Source organism: Lithobates pipiens, unplaced genomic scaffold (assembly GCF_037356315.1).
Source record: "Lithobates pipiens isolate NorthernLeopardFrog02 unplaced genomic scaffold, aLitPip1_a1.2 Scaffold_27, whole genome shotgun sequence".
Lineage (NCBI taxonomy): Eukaryota > Metazoa > Chordata > Amphibia > Anura > Ranidae > Lithobates > Lithobates pipiens.
In genome coordinates this window covers 162,614,489-162,629,442 of record NW_027507788.1, presented here as the reverse complement: position 1 = coordinate 162,629,442, position 14,954 = coordinate 162,614,489, and the positions used below count along the sequence as shown (strand labels likewise).

The 14,954-nt window shown below is 44.8% G+C and overlaps 1 protein-coding gene across 7 annotated transcripts in view; it reads right to left on the bottom strand.

Annotated features, from left to right (window-relative positions):
* Positions 1-14,954, bottom strand: part of LOC143934321 (CMP-N-acetylneuraminate-beta-galactosamide-alpha-2,3-sialyltransferase 4-like) — a 368,047-nt gene that overhangs the window by 213,951 nt on the left and 139,142 nt on the right. For all 7 annotated transcript variants that reach the window (XM_077457821.1, XM_077457820.1, XM_077457823.1 and 4 more), the window contains exons 2-3: positions 12,424-12,817; positions 2,947-3,123 (exon numbers count right to left, since the gene is read on the bottom strand). The gene's annotated coding sequence lies outside the window, so the exon portion shown is untranslated. The remainder of the gene's footprint in view (positions 1-2,946; positions 3,124-12,423; positions 12,818-14,954) is intronic.

Below are 14,954 nucleotides of genomic sequence, written 5' to 3'. Positions count from 1 at the left end.
TGAGGAGACGGAAATTCTTGGAACTCTAGTTTGTAACCTAGAGAAACTGAAGAAGCCAACCATCTGTCTTGACATTGTTCCTGCTACATATTTGAAAATTGCAGGAGGCTTCCCCCCATCAGAGAGACCAGGGATGCCCCTTCGTAAGGAGGCATTAGCATTCTGCTTTGTGGGCTTTCTGCACCAATATCTCTTTTGACCCTGATGCTACCCTTGGGGTCTTCCCCTTGAACCTGACGGTTGAGGCCGTCGAGACTTCCTAGAGGCTGATGCCCCTGACACAGGTGAGGAAGCACGCTTAAAGGAGAAAAGTTTGAATTTGTTCTTTACTGGTAAAAGAGAGCTTATCCCATTTAGAGATCCTTTGGATGTATTTATCCAGATCCTCTCCCAATAGCCGTTCACCATGAAGGGGGAACTGGCCAAGAGTTTTTTATACCGTGCTTTGGCTGGCCAATTTGTCAGCCCCAGAACTCTGCAAGAATGCACTAGTTCAAGAATAAGCCGTGAGGCTTGATAGAAATTTTCATAGCATCTACTGTGAAAACATAGTGCGTCTGATGCACTAGCCCATTGCTGGGCCTGCTGATCAGGCAGAATCTTAAGTATCTCCACAAACTGTTCCTTAATGGACTGAGATACACCAATTGCCACAAGAACCGGCTGCGCTACTGAACTTGCCTTTGGAAAGAAGTTCCAACTTTTTATCTGTTGGATCCTTTAACATTAGCGCATTATCTACCAGACACGTGAGACTTTTGTTGACTGAGACAATTGCAGCATCCATTGCTGGAACTCCCATTTCTTATAGAAATCCTCTTCCATAGGATAAACTGTGGAGAATTTCTTAGGAGGGTAATATTGTTTATCCAGATGTTCCCATTCAGTATACATAAGCTTTTTTTAGCCATGAATGAATGGGAAAGGCATCCCCAGATGGGGAAGGTTTACATGATCCCAAACCAGAGGTGGGTTCATCAAGAGCCTGCGCAGGCAGCACAAAAAGGTTTGAACCAAACTAGTAAGAGAGTGCACAAGCAACCTGTCTTGTGATGCTACTCCCTTTATATTAGGACCCTCAGAAGAGGATATATTTGTATCGTCCAATTGGAAGATCTTTCCTAATCCCCTGCCCTTTGCACCTCAATAAGAGGGTCCTGAGCACTGGATGAGGATGTGCTATGTTTAGACTTACTATGGAGAGATATCATAGCATTAATCTTCTTTCCCAAATTTTCAAATGGTAGAAGAGAAAACTTCCTGTGTGATATATACAGGGACTGAAGTGTCTAGTGAGATGCAACAACAGTCTCCCCTGACGGCTCAATCTGATCGGCCTCATCACTTTCAGAGGAGGATGACATTCTTTTGGAAATGGACTTTTATTGTGAAACCATTGACACTTTTAGAACCCTTTAGAGGAGTTCCTGGTCCCTTTACCACTCATAGCCTGAAGCACAAAAGCAGATGCACTATGAAAAAGAATGTACACTTCTAGGCTATAGTCCAGCGCTCTAAGCTGCTATTAATACCCAGCCTGGTAAAGTAATAATGTGTCAAAGGAAACATGCCTGTGCCACCAACCTGAAGTAAGCCAACCTCCTGCTCATGTCTCCCTCCATGGCCAGCAGCAGCTACATACATAGTGCTTTAAAAACTTCCTCCACGTGTGGCCGGCGTTTGACGCCGTTAGCCCCGCCCCCGCGCTAATTACGCCCCCCATCTTTCAAAAGAAAGTGTTTTCCCACACGAGCAGTGGACTTCAGGTGCCTTGTAAACAGCTGATATGGCGGCGGGGGGGTAAAAACTACCGCTGAGCAGCCACACGGTTTCTCTCTTTTTTTTTTAAAGAAATGCTTTTGGCATATGTGTCCCCCGAAAGGGAAGATTCCAACATTGGGGGCACAGAAGGAGAACCAGTCCCCCCCTTTCTTACCGGAGGCTCTGCTTGTTGTGGCCGGAGGAGATGAGAAAAGAAGGCTTCTAACACAGAGCCGTTTCCAGCATTAGGTGGTGAGTGCTCAATACAGCCCCCAGTGGTGACACATAGGCATGACAACATTATAACTTAAAGTGGAGGGCCACCCTGAAAAAAAAATACATTAAAAATTAGAAAAAAATCTGAAATGCCTGTTGCTAGGCACATCATCCTAGTCTGCCTCTTCCTCCTCCGTGGAGATCTTCTGGTCTTCTCTCCTCCGTGCGGCGTCTTCTGGGTAATGGGTCGCGCTGTGTTCTGGGAACTGTGTGTCCCAGAACACAGCGTGCCCCATTCACAAAGCGCTGCGTGACTCACGCATGCGCAGTAGGAAACGCCGCAAGGCTCCACTGCCTGTTTCCCTTAGCCAAAATGGCGGCGCTGGGACCCGAGACCAAGGGACGGGTCAGCCTCGGGCGGCCGACATCGCAGGCGCCCTGGACAGGTAAGTGTGCTTATTAAAAAAGTCAGCAACTACAGTGTTTGCAGCTGCTGACTTTAAAAAAAATAAATTTTAAACCGGCCCTCCTCTTTAATAGGAGAAATTCATAAGAAAATATCCACTTACCTTTCCTTGCTCCAGGGTTATCTGAGATAAACCCAATCTTTTCTTCTGTGGGCTCTAAAACCTTCAGGAACAGGGGAACCTAGAGGTTACCCACAATCCTGGACCTGCAACAGCACCCTGCCAGTAAAACTTTATGGCCTTACTACCAAAAAGTAGTGGATCCCAGGGTCCAGCTCTCTAAAAAGAGAAGCATTTGCAAGCAAAACCTCCTTTCTTCAGACACAAGGCCCGTGTACCATTCCTTTAGCCCATGAAAGGACTCTCTGAATGGATCCGGACAGCATGGCTAGCCCCAGCAAGGATTGCTTCCCGTGGAACTCAGCACAGCACATCTTTGACATCGTGACCAACACCTTAGACACTGGCGAAATTAAAAGACTTTTAATATTAGGACACTTACCTGTCTACGAATCCAGTAGTGTCCTCATCCAAGTAGATTTTTAAATCGGCTCTTGGGTGCTGCTCCCTACTGCGCAAAGCACTTTGCAAATGGCCCAGCGGCTGCAGAAGGGGGCCGAACGTCCGAATGAGTCTTCCGTAGCAAAGTGGGAGGGGTATGTGTCAAACCAGCGGGTACCTGCAAATAAGCAGAGCTGGATGTAATTGAAGGATATTTTAACCCACAAACAAAAATGTAATATATTGCAGCCTACCAGTCTAGGGAGTCTCGACCGTGGCACACAGCTCTGAAGAAACAGCACAGGTTTGATGTTCCTTCAGAGCACATACTTCACTGGTTGTTGCTCGTTAGAATATCTCCTAAATGGCGCACGTTTAGGAGATATAACATTTTACCTACATGTAAGCTTTCCTATAAGCTTACCTGTAGGTAAAGAAAAAAAAGAAAGTTTACTACCACTTTAAATTTGAGACATTGTAACACTAACGAGTCACTTGACACTGGGGAGGGAAAATGGCTAATTGGGCCCAATTTGGACATTTTCACTTAGGGGTGTACTCACTTTTGTTGCCAGCGGTTTAGACATTAATGGCTGTGTGTTGAGTTATTTTGAGGGGACAGCAAATTTACGAGCTGTACACTCACTACATTATAACAAAGTGTAATTTCTTCAGTGTTGTCATATGAAAAGATATAATAAAATATTTACAAAAAATGTGAGGGATGTACTCACTTTTGTGAGATACTGTACTTAGGGCCAGTTGACACCATAGACATGCAGTCCGGATGCATTCCAGATGCTTTTCTGCATGCGCGTTTTTGATGTTCTTAACCTTAAATAAAGACGTGTGTTACAGTGCATTCTGGTTGCATTCCAGTGCGTTTTACTGCATTCCAGTACAGGAAAAATGTAGCATGTTCTACTCTTTTTTTCTGGAACTGGAACGCACTGGAACTTTAAGCACTGGGGTGAACTATTGAAATCCATATAACCTACTTCCCATGCATTTTTGATGCAGAAAAAAATGCACTGGACTGCATGAGGTGTGAACTGGCCCTTAATACCTACTGTCGGCAACATTTTTATAGCTGGCAATTAAAAGCTACAAATCTCAAACAATGTATTTTTTCCTGTGTATCTCAGAAAAGGTTCCCCTTTTGTTTAGCTCACGGTAGAACTAGTGGTTAGTTCTTCATATTCAACTAGACTCCTTCTGCAAATTTGGAGATTCATCACCGCTTCCTCAGCTCTAATGGGTGTCAGATTGCCTTGACACATGTTTATCAGAGCAGGGTGAATGGGTAACCCATGTGGTGAAGTGGCTGGGCTAACCATGTGGTTATTATTGCTGGGGTATGTTCTTAAAAGAGAAGAATGTTTTTTTGGGGTTTTTTTTTCTGAATCATACTTAACTAGGTGGATGCAGCATCAGTCCGATGCTGCATCTGTCCCCCGCTGGCTCTAACACTGAGAATCAAGAGATCAAACACCACTGATCGATCGGTTCTCAGGGCTCCCTGAGCAGAGAGCTGGTGACTGCCTATTCTAGCTATCAGTTGACAAAGGCCTGGCCATGATTTGCTCTAAGTAGGAGGAATAGTAAACCCCATTTACTGTGCTATACTACTAATGGCATTTGGGCTCAAACTACTATGATCCACATAATTCTGCTCCGCAATTTGATCATCTATATTAAGCAATACAAAGGTCAATGAGATAATGTTCTCTGCTTGGTGAAAAGGAAAAAGCAAACATTTTAACAGTTTGATTGCTGTGAATGGTTGAGAGCGTTTGAGCAGGAAGCACTGCATATAATAAAAAAAAAATATGGCTAATCAGGAGTGAAATTACTGGAGGTTACAGGCTGGATCAGCACTGGCTTACCACTTATTAATTGGCATAGAACAAAAGAAATCCATGTAAAATAAATAAATAAATGGACTGGGATCTTTTTGTGCTTGAGATTTGGATGGTTTCCCGAAAACAAAGTGTACATGTCCTTCACATCAATTGTTATACAATGCTTTTGCAGATAGTATGAATAAAATTGGGATCATGCGCATCGGTTAGGATGTGACAAAAGACTGGGTTGTAATATGCATGAGGTTGTCTTGCCACAGTGCTAAGATCTTTCCTGACAGACTCCATGGCAGCCAACGTGTGGGTTTAGTCCCACCTCCATTACCCTATAGGACGATACTCCCATAAATCTTTGCTCCCTGCCAGAGCCCGCGTTCTTTTTTTGTCCTCCTCCATAGGACTTAGCATGTGTCTTTTTACCCTGAAGACTTGCATTTTTTTCTGCGATGCGGACCGGCCGAGTGACTTGGAGTCGCATATTTCCAATAAGCTCTAGCTACTAGCGGAATATGGAAAAGGGGCATATGGAAGAGCCGCTGAAGAGGTGTATGCCTGGTCACTGACAGGTGAAACCACGTGTTAGTCGTGAGCCTAGCTACTAGCAGGTGACTATCCCCCCCCCCCCCCAGAAGTCCGGCATGTGTTTGGGGACCTACCTCGGCTGGTGTTCGTCTACAGGAGTGGTGAGCTTTATGTTGTCCATGGCAGGCATTCTATTTTCGTTTTCGTTTAGTTTTTTTGTCTTTGCTCTGTGTCTCTTTATTCCCCCATACATCGTTTCTGTGGTGTATCTGGCTGGTTTCCTTGCGTTCCAGCCGCCCAGCTACTTCCTCGTTCGCCGCTCGGTCGTTCTGCGCATGCGCGAGACCAGCGCGAGGACGAGGCTTGGTTCGCGCATGCGCGTTGTGGGCTTCGCGCATGCGCACTAGCGGTTTTTGCCGTAATTGATGACGTCATTAAAGCGGCAGTTTTAAAAACGGAGAACAGCTTGCAGAGCCTCTGGGATGCTTGTAAAGCCTGCAGTGCCATTCCTGAGCCCTGAGTTCTTCAGCAATAAGTATGTGTCTATGGGAAAGGTCAGTTTATCTTTGCTTATCCTAGCTGTTCTCTGTGTTTAATTGGGGTTGTTTTATTCAAGCCCTGATGGATCCCTTGGATGCCTCGCTGCCTGCTAGTGGCCATCCCTCTCGTAGCAGGTACTTTTTTCCTGGGTTACCTGTCGGGGGGGGGGGGGGGGCAGTGGAACATTAGGGGATGTTCCGTTAACACTGTTGGTTTCTCCCTTTTTCAGCCCTTCTAGGTCTACTCAACGCCGGAGTTCTCACCGAGGAAGTGATTCGTCTAAGTCCCACCGCCGGCATTCCTCTTCCAGATCCAGACGTCATGATTCTCCTGCGAGAACTAGTCTCCGTAGCCGGGAACCTTCCCGCCCTTCTACAGCTTGCTCAAGTCACGCAGCTGAAGGTTTATGTTGGGGGTGTAGGATGCAGGTTCCTGCTGACAAGTCCCTTTGTGATGCCTGTTATGTCAAAGCGGCGAAAGGAGTGACTCTGACCAACAGCTGAAGTCTATGGTTGAAAAATTGGTCAAGGACAGTCTAAAGAAATTTGAAGCCCCCATTTGTCTCCCATAGAGTCTCCAAGGTCTCCGGGGAGGGATGCCCAGGCCCAGGACACATGGGATTCCTCTCTGCCTAGCCATCCGTCTGCTGTCCTCTCAGATAGTGAATCTGAGGAAGAAGAGTGTGGTTCAGGTTTTGACTTTTCCTTGCTCCCTCCTTTGGTCAAAGCCATTAAGGAAACGCTGAACTGGGAAGAGCCGGTAGTGGCTCAGACGAAGCAAAGGACGTTTTTTAAACAACTAAAGAAGGAGCGTATTAGCTTCCCTTTCCTCTCAAGAGTTGGGAGAAGTGATCTCGGATGAGTAGAGCAAGGTAGAGAAAAAGAATTCTCTTCTATCTAAGATTCAGAGACTTTACCCTTTCAAGGAGGAAGAAGTTAAATATTTGGAGTCCTCCCCTCTTGTGGATGCGGCAGTAATGAGACTGGTCAGACATGCGACCCTTCCTCTTGAGGACACAGTCTCTTTTAAGGATGCTCTGGACAGGAGAATTGATTCTGACCTGAAGAGGATCTATCTTACGGCTGGCATGGCCTGTAAGCCAGCTCTGGCCTTAGCGGCTCTGTCTAGAGCGATGGAAGTTTGGTCTGATAGTGTTGATGAGACACTCAGAAACGTCTCAGAAGATCTTGCCAAGGGTTCTCCCATTCAAGAACTAAGGCTGGCTTCGGCTTTCTTGGGGGAGGCCTCGATCAATATTATCCGTCTGGTGGCTCGAGTTATGCTATCTTCTGTAACTGCCAAGCGTGCCCTGTGGCTCCGGCCTTGGCTAGTCGATCCCGCTTCTAAGCAGGTTTGGTGCCGTATTCACTTTGATGGTTCTTCCCTTTTCGGCAATAAGCTGGATAGTGCTATAACTCGGGCCACCGGGGGTAAGTCGGGGTTTCTCCCCCAGGATAGGCGCCTGCAGAGTCAAAGGAGATCATTCCCAAGAAAGCAGGGTCAAGACCGTGCCAGGGAGGCACGCAGTTACAGGCCTGGACGGGAATTCTCCAGATCTTGGAGGTCCAGACAGATATCTCTCAAAAAGTCTGCAAAAGGCAGTTCGATGGGGGAAAAGGAGCCTACTAAGTCCTTTTGAGATCGGGCCCGTCCAGGCGGTCCGGGTGGGAGCTCATTTGTTCCACTTTCGGCACGCCTGGGCGGTCTCAATCCAGGATTTTTGGACCGTCAGGACGGTCTCCTTCGGGCACACTTGGTCATTCAGCAGTGTCCCCAAACTCAAGTGTGTCCCCACATCTATTCCAAGGTCAGAAGAAAAAAGACAAATTCTTTTAGCCTACATAAAATCTTTGTTGGATCAAGGCGCCGCTATTCCTGTTCCAGACAACCAATGGGGCATGGGAATGTATTCCCCTTTTTTCCTGGTCCAGAAGAAGAACGGTAGGTGGAGACCTGTAATAGACTTGACGCGTCTAAATCACTTCATAAGAAAGGAGAAATTCAAAATGGAAACTCTGTCCACGATCCAACAGTCAGTGCAGCCAGGGGACTGGCTTGTCTCAATAGATCTCAAAGACGCCTATTTCCACGTCCCGGTGGCAACAGAGTTCCAACAGTTTTTTTGTTTCTCCATTGGCCAGCTTCATTTACAGTTTACCTGCCTTCCCTTCGGTCTGTCAACCTCCCCTCGCACATTCTCGAAGGTCCTGCTAGCAGTTGTAGCATTGTTGAGAATCAGGAAAATCCGGATTCATCATTATCTAGACGATTTGCTTCTTCTGGCTCAGGACAGAGATTGTCTCTTGAAACACAGGGATCAAGTTATCGCAACCCTCAAGGAATTCGGGTGGCTTCTGAATTTAGAGAAAAGCCAGTTAGTTCCTACACAGTCTCTCGTGCTCCTCGGTGCTCTTTTCAATACAGCAAAAGGTACCATCTCTCTGCCCGAGGAGAAGGTTACGCTAGTACGGGACATGCTCCGCCTGGCCCTCTCTTCGTCTCGCCTCAGTGCTCTTCATTGCCTAAAGATCATAGGCACCATGGTGTCCACCATACTGATGGTGAAGTGGGCACAGTGGAGGATGCGCCCCTTTCAAATGGGTTTCCTTTGCCAATGGTCGGGAGAGAAGGTCCAGTCCATCGATATTACTCAGACCATGAGAGGTTCCCTCCTCTGGTGGCTTCGTCGGGAGAACCTGTTTAATTGCCACTCCCTTCTTCCAATCAAATGAATCACAGTGATGTCAGATGCTAGAACTATGGGCAGCCTTCCTAGCATTGTTGGCATTTCCGCATCTGATAGTGGGAACATCCGTAGTCTTTAGGCTGGACAATACGACTGCGGTCGCCTACGTAAGGAAGGAAGGGGGCACCAGAAGTCGGTCTCTGCTGCGAGAAGTGGATCCAATAATGCGTTGGGCCCAGAAGAATCTGGCCAACTTAACAGCAGCCTATGTGCCTGGAGTTCTCAACGTCCAAGCGGACTTTCTCTCACGAGTCCACTTGGACAACGAGTGGGCCCTTCACGAAGATGTGTTTCAGTGGGTTCTATCCCTGGGGATTTCTCCAGAAGTAGATCTCTTTGCCTCCCGTTTCAACAGGAAGCTAACGAGGTTCTATTCGAGGTTCAAGGATCCGCAGGCCTACGGGATAGATGCCCTAACAGAACAGTGGTGGTTCCACAAGGCATACGCCTTCCCTCCAATTCTGATTATTTTTCAGTTTCTGAAGAGACTCAGATGGGAAGAAGTAGAAGTGTTGGCAATAATTCCGCATTGGCCCAACAGGCCTTGGTTTCCTCTCCTATCCCTCCTCAGTTTTCGGGACCCAGTTCCTCTCCCATCCAGACGGGACCTGCTCTCCCAAGGCTCGATTCTCCACCCATGTCCGGCTCACCTTCAGTTGAGGGCCTGGTTCTTGAGAGGGGAAGGCTGGAAGCACTAGGGTGTCCTAAGGAGGCCATTTCTACTCTCTTAAGTGCAAGGAGACGAAGTACTAATAAAGTATATGAACGGATCTGGGCCAAATTTGTATCCTATATGTCTTCCAGAACTAGTTCCTTCGTTTCACCTGCAGTTCAAGACGTTTTGGGTTTCCTGCAATTAGGCTTGGACTTACCCTTGTCAGTTAGTTCTCTTTGGGTTCAAGTCTCGGCTATCTCCACATTTACATGGGTTTCTTGGGCCAAGCATGCCCTTATCCAACAGTTCTTCAAAGGCGCAGTAAGATTGAGACCCCAGAGAAAACCCAGATTCCCTAAATGGGATCTGCCACTAGTTCTGGACTTTTTTTCTCATTTCAATAAGGCTCTTTCCATCAGAGAACTCACCTTGAAAACTGCATTCCTGGTGGCGCTCACCAAAACAGGTATCAGAGATTCAGGTTCTAGGAGTCAAAGAACCCTTTCTAACTTTTTTTCCGGACAGGGTGGTCCTAGTTCCAATGTTGGGGTCAAACCCTAATGTCACCTCGGTTTTTCATGAAAATCAGGAAATCTCTCTACCCACATTCAGATCTTCGGATTCCTCGGAAGTTCATCCGCTTGATGTTGGTCGCTCATTAAAGCTATATTTGGAGGCTACAGCTCCATTCTGGCAGTTGGATTTCCTGTTCGTTCTGTTCTGTGGGAAGAACAAGGGCACTAGGGCATCAGTCAGGTCAACTACGGCATGGATAGTTTAAGCAATCCAATGGGCGTACAGAGAAAATTGCTTGGCTCCTCCTCAGGCGGTGACGGCGCATTCGACCAGAAGCCTTTCTACCTCGTGGGCGGCCTCTCGCCATGTGGCTCCTGATGTGATATGCAGGGTGGCTTCGTGGTCTTCAATACACACCTTTATGTCTAATTATTGTGTTGAGCCGGCGGCTCTATCCTCAGTTGACTTTGGTGTTAAAGTTCTGTCGGTTGGCGGTGTCAAATAAATCTTTGTTATGCAGCATTTTGCCCACCCGGGTGTGTTTTGGCGAGTTATTTCCCACACGTTGGCTGCCATGGAGTCTGTCAGGAAAACTGAAAATTTATGTCAAAATACTTACCATAATTTTCCTTTCCTGATGGACTCCATGGCAACAGGAGTTCCCTCCCAAATGGCTGGAGTTGGATAGTTACTGAACACAGCCTCTGGCAGGAAGCAAAGATTTATGGGAGTATCGTCCTATAGGGTAATGGAGGCGGGACAAAACCCACACGTTGGCTGCCATGGAGTCCATCAGGAAAGGAAAATTACGGTAAGTATTTTGACATAAATTTTCCGTTATTTTGCTTTGCAAATGAAAAAAAAAATTGAAAAAAACTTTTGAAAGAAGTCAAAATTTAAGTGATATAATCTAAATGTCATAAAATTGAGTTTGGAAAATGTAATGCACGCAGGAACAGGGCACCAGACTTTTTCATATTTAGAATGTCATGATAGCCACTGTTTAATACTTTCCATAGTTGCATCATTTTCTCACAGTTACATCTTTCCTCCCAGTTTCATTACACATAGAATTATCATTTTTGCTGTAAACAAAAGCGGGTAATTTCATAAAACAGCCTCCCAAACATGACACCACCCTCCAGTTCTATATTAGCTCATAAAATATGGTATTTTTATTTATTTTTTAATTAAGCAGTAAAGTGTAGAGATTCTAGAATGCTGTGTAACGCAATTTGTAAGGGATTCGGAGCCCCTTTGTCATGCAAATGTAGTATGTGTATATGGTTTCTATATGAAAGATAGATACCTTTTGATCCAGAAGATCAGCTCAGGTGTTAGTCCAGCCATAGATGGATCAAAATTCTTCCAGTTCAGATCCTCTATGGGCAGGCTTGGTGTACTGAATTTGATTTATCGATAGACATTAGTACAACCAGCTTGTCAGGCTTTTTTGCGTGATCACTGCTGGTGGCTATGGCCGTCAGCAGTGATCATTGTATTCTGACAGCAGGGAAACTTCAATACTGACTATGTTGATGGGGAAATCAAGCGATTTTTTTTTTCAACCAGTGGTTGAATGATGGAAAATTACATAATCTATGGCTCATTTTAGGCAAAAACTTAGGGTCCATTCATACAGACTATTAGCACACCCATGCGTTACCTAGTGGCAAGCACCTGCAGATTCCTGCATCTCGATAGACAGATAGCTGTGGCCACTCACCACTTACAATGTAATGACAAGAAGACAGTGGGTGATGTTATTTGAACAGTCAGTGGCAGGGTGGATTTGATTTAAATCTCTAGCAAAAAGGCTTGATTTAAATCAACTCAATTTAAATCAATTTTTAAAGAGCAACCGTCATCTCTGTCCTGCAGTGGCTCCTCCTTTGACCCGCTGCTGACTCCACGGCAGTCCCATTCACTTTAATGGAATATTCGGTGATGCGGCAGTGACACAACAAGGTGAGGGATGTGGCGGCAGCAGGTGAGTGGATGCCCACTAACAGGAGCTGCCATGATGGATCTGAAATGGCAGGTGCTCTTTAAATGTAAGGACTTATTCTAGCTGGTAGTTAGAATCTTTAATATTTGCAAACAAAATGGGTTTCCTATTTAGAATAAAAATCTGTCAGGTTAGTAAAACAGCAATATCAGAACCGATTCAATCATACAGTTTGTAGTGTACATAGATTTTCAAAACAATGGGATAAAGGAATATTCCTGAACTTTGTTTTATCTCATGGCTAGAGTGAAATTGTGTGAATGCATCAATACAGTGCATGTTATCTCAGTTTGCAGAGCTTGGATTCATTGAATGAGTTTACCAAAAGTAATAATTTAATAATACAGAATATACAGCCTTATTCTACATAACTAAGCTCTCTTTCATGTTGAATAAACTAAATTATTAATGCATCTTAAATAGAAAACTATCTTTAGATAGATTTTTACTCCAAATGCATTTTATTAAAATGAAAATGCATTTACGTTTTTTGGTTGTAACATGACATGTGGAACATTTCAAGAGGGTATGGATACTTTTTCAAGGAACAGTCATCCTGTCACTACAACTAATCATTACCATTTCTAACACACACACACACACAGTATATATGAGCAAAGTTTCCATACCTTGTTGTCAGACTTGTGCCAGGAACTATTTCCACAGAGAAAAATGCAGATGGTACTCCTCTTGGCAGTAACAGCAGTTCTGATAACAGCCACACTTTTTTAGATACAGTTAGGACGACCCAAACTCCCACACAGAAATTCCTATGGCAAGTTGGTTGCCTGCTTCGGATGTACAGATCTGTTGATGTATGGTGTCCTGAGGTCTTACTTCTTGCTGTACTGACACACTAGCTTAGGACAGAATGATGGGTTTGGGTGTTGCAGTAATAGGTTTCCTGATGATGTTTATTGTTGGGGAAATGGATATCAGTCTCTGGGTTCCACCTTGTGCAGCCAGTCAGTAATGGATCCACAGATGTTTGCAGACAAACTGTTCATTTCTCCATAGAAATACCTGAAGGAAACAGACAGTAATGTTAGGAAAGGCCTCTATCACATCTTTTTTCAGGCCCACTAAATTGTTGAGTTCTGTGGACCCAGTAAATGAAACATGCCTCTCCTTACTGTGCACAAGTCATTTGTTCCCTGTGTGACAGCACTGTATGGCTTACAGGCTCTCTGCAGTCCACTCTACAGAAGTGTGAGGAGCCCTGCATACCACAAGTATATTTCCAGAGGGTATGCTGGCTAGGACAAGTCTTGGAATCAGTAATATTTGATTCTTTAACAATCTACAGGCGAAAACACAAAATTCAGTAATACAGTTTATGAGTCATTGGAACAGCTGCGCCCCTGCATAATAAACCTAAAGAGGAGGTCCAACCTGTACAAACAAAAATTAAAGTCAGCAGCTACAAATACTGTAGCTGTTGACTTTTAATATAAAAACACTTACCTGTCCAGGGATCCCGCAATGTCGGCACCCCAGGGCTGACCCGTCCATTAGCTCCAGGTGCAGGCGCCAGAATCTTCACTAATGCCCCATACACACGATCAGATTTTCTGCTGATTTTTTCCTTCAGGTTTACCAAAACCATGTAGTGCAAGGGCCTGCCTGATTGCATACAAATTTTAACTCCTAAGGTCCCTTTCACATGGGGCGGATCAGTGCTGATCCGCCACATGGATGTCTGCTTGCTCAGCGGGGATCGGCACATTCAGGGGGAGATCAGAATTTCCAACACCAGACAAAACTTTTTTATTATGTTTTGGGTGGAGTAGGGACAGGTTGGAGGCTCTGTCTGTTTTTTTTATTGCTGTCTTTTCCCCTTTCAGGGATATTTTCCCTCACTTCCTATCAGAACAGATATAATGGGAAATCTCATCAACAGGGACGCAAACAAAAAAAACATTGTTCGTAGACTGGAAAAGGGTTGGAAAATCTGACAATATTTTCTTTTAGTGCCCATGCTTTCCTATACAGTTGACAACCCCATACCACCAAGCCCATACCACACCATTTCTTGTATGAGTGTCACAGGGACAAACGTGAAGGGAATCTCCCCAATGGGGTCACAGAAAGGAATATAAAAATGACAGAAAATGTAACTCTTCTACCATTTCAAGCTTTGTCTGAGCTCCACAAACAACACGCAGGAAATACATTAGCAGAAGGCATGTCAGAGCTCTCCAAAAGGCACACTCACTTATCGGGGGGCAGGGCAATTGAGCTCTGCCTGAGATCAGCAATACAAACAACTACAAATTGGGCTTCTGGCAGGGGAGTAGCTGACAGGCAGGAAAATAAAAAGTAAAGAAGACTTCTTACTGCACATTGCTTTATTATTATTTTTTTTTTTTTGGAGAAGTAATGCTAGACACTTCTACAAGAATGTAAAAACCCACAGCTCATTGCGCTTCTTTCACAAATAAAGCTTACACCCCAAAAACCAGACAAGGTCACCCCTGCATCTGAGATAGCAAAACACATGCATGATGTGCTATCTTTAACCACACAAATGTATATTAAGATCGACAAACATCAAATTACTATGTAACAAGTGGTTTACCACTACAGTTCTTTTAATGTGTTATGCAGCCTCCCTGACAAATAGGGCCACCTGGGAAATGAGAGGAGCCAAGCTAAACACATTTACGTCAAAGTTGAGGTTTAATGCGTGTGACGTTTGGTTTTCTACCAAGCCCACTTTCACACTACACCGTTGATTAAATGCATACAAAAAACACAAATGCATTTTTGCCATGTTTTGCAATTTGTGGGTGCCTATAACCCAGCAAGCACTTGGGTTGGGCATGCTTGAACTGTTTTGATGTATGATCTATTCATTTTAATAAGGACCTGTGTTTTTGGTGCAGTTTTAACCACTTCAGCCCTGGAAGGAATTACCCCTCCGCCTTCCTGACCAGAGCATTTTTTGTGATTCGGCACTGTGTCGATTTAGCTGACAATTGCGCGGACGTGCGACGTTGTCCCCACAAATAGAGATTTCTTTTGGTGCTATTTGATCACCTCTGCGTTTTTTATTTTTTGTGCTATAAACAAAAAATATTTTTACTATAATAAATATCCTGGCAAAAAATACATTTCTTCCACAGTTTATGCCGATATGTATTCTTCTACATATTTTTCA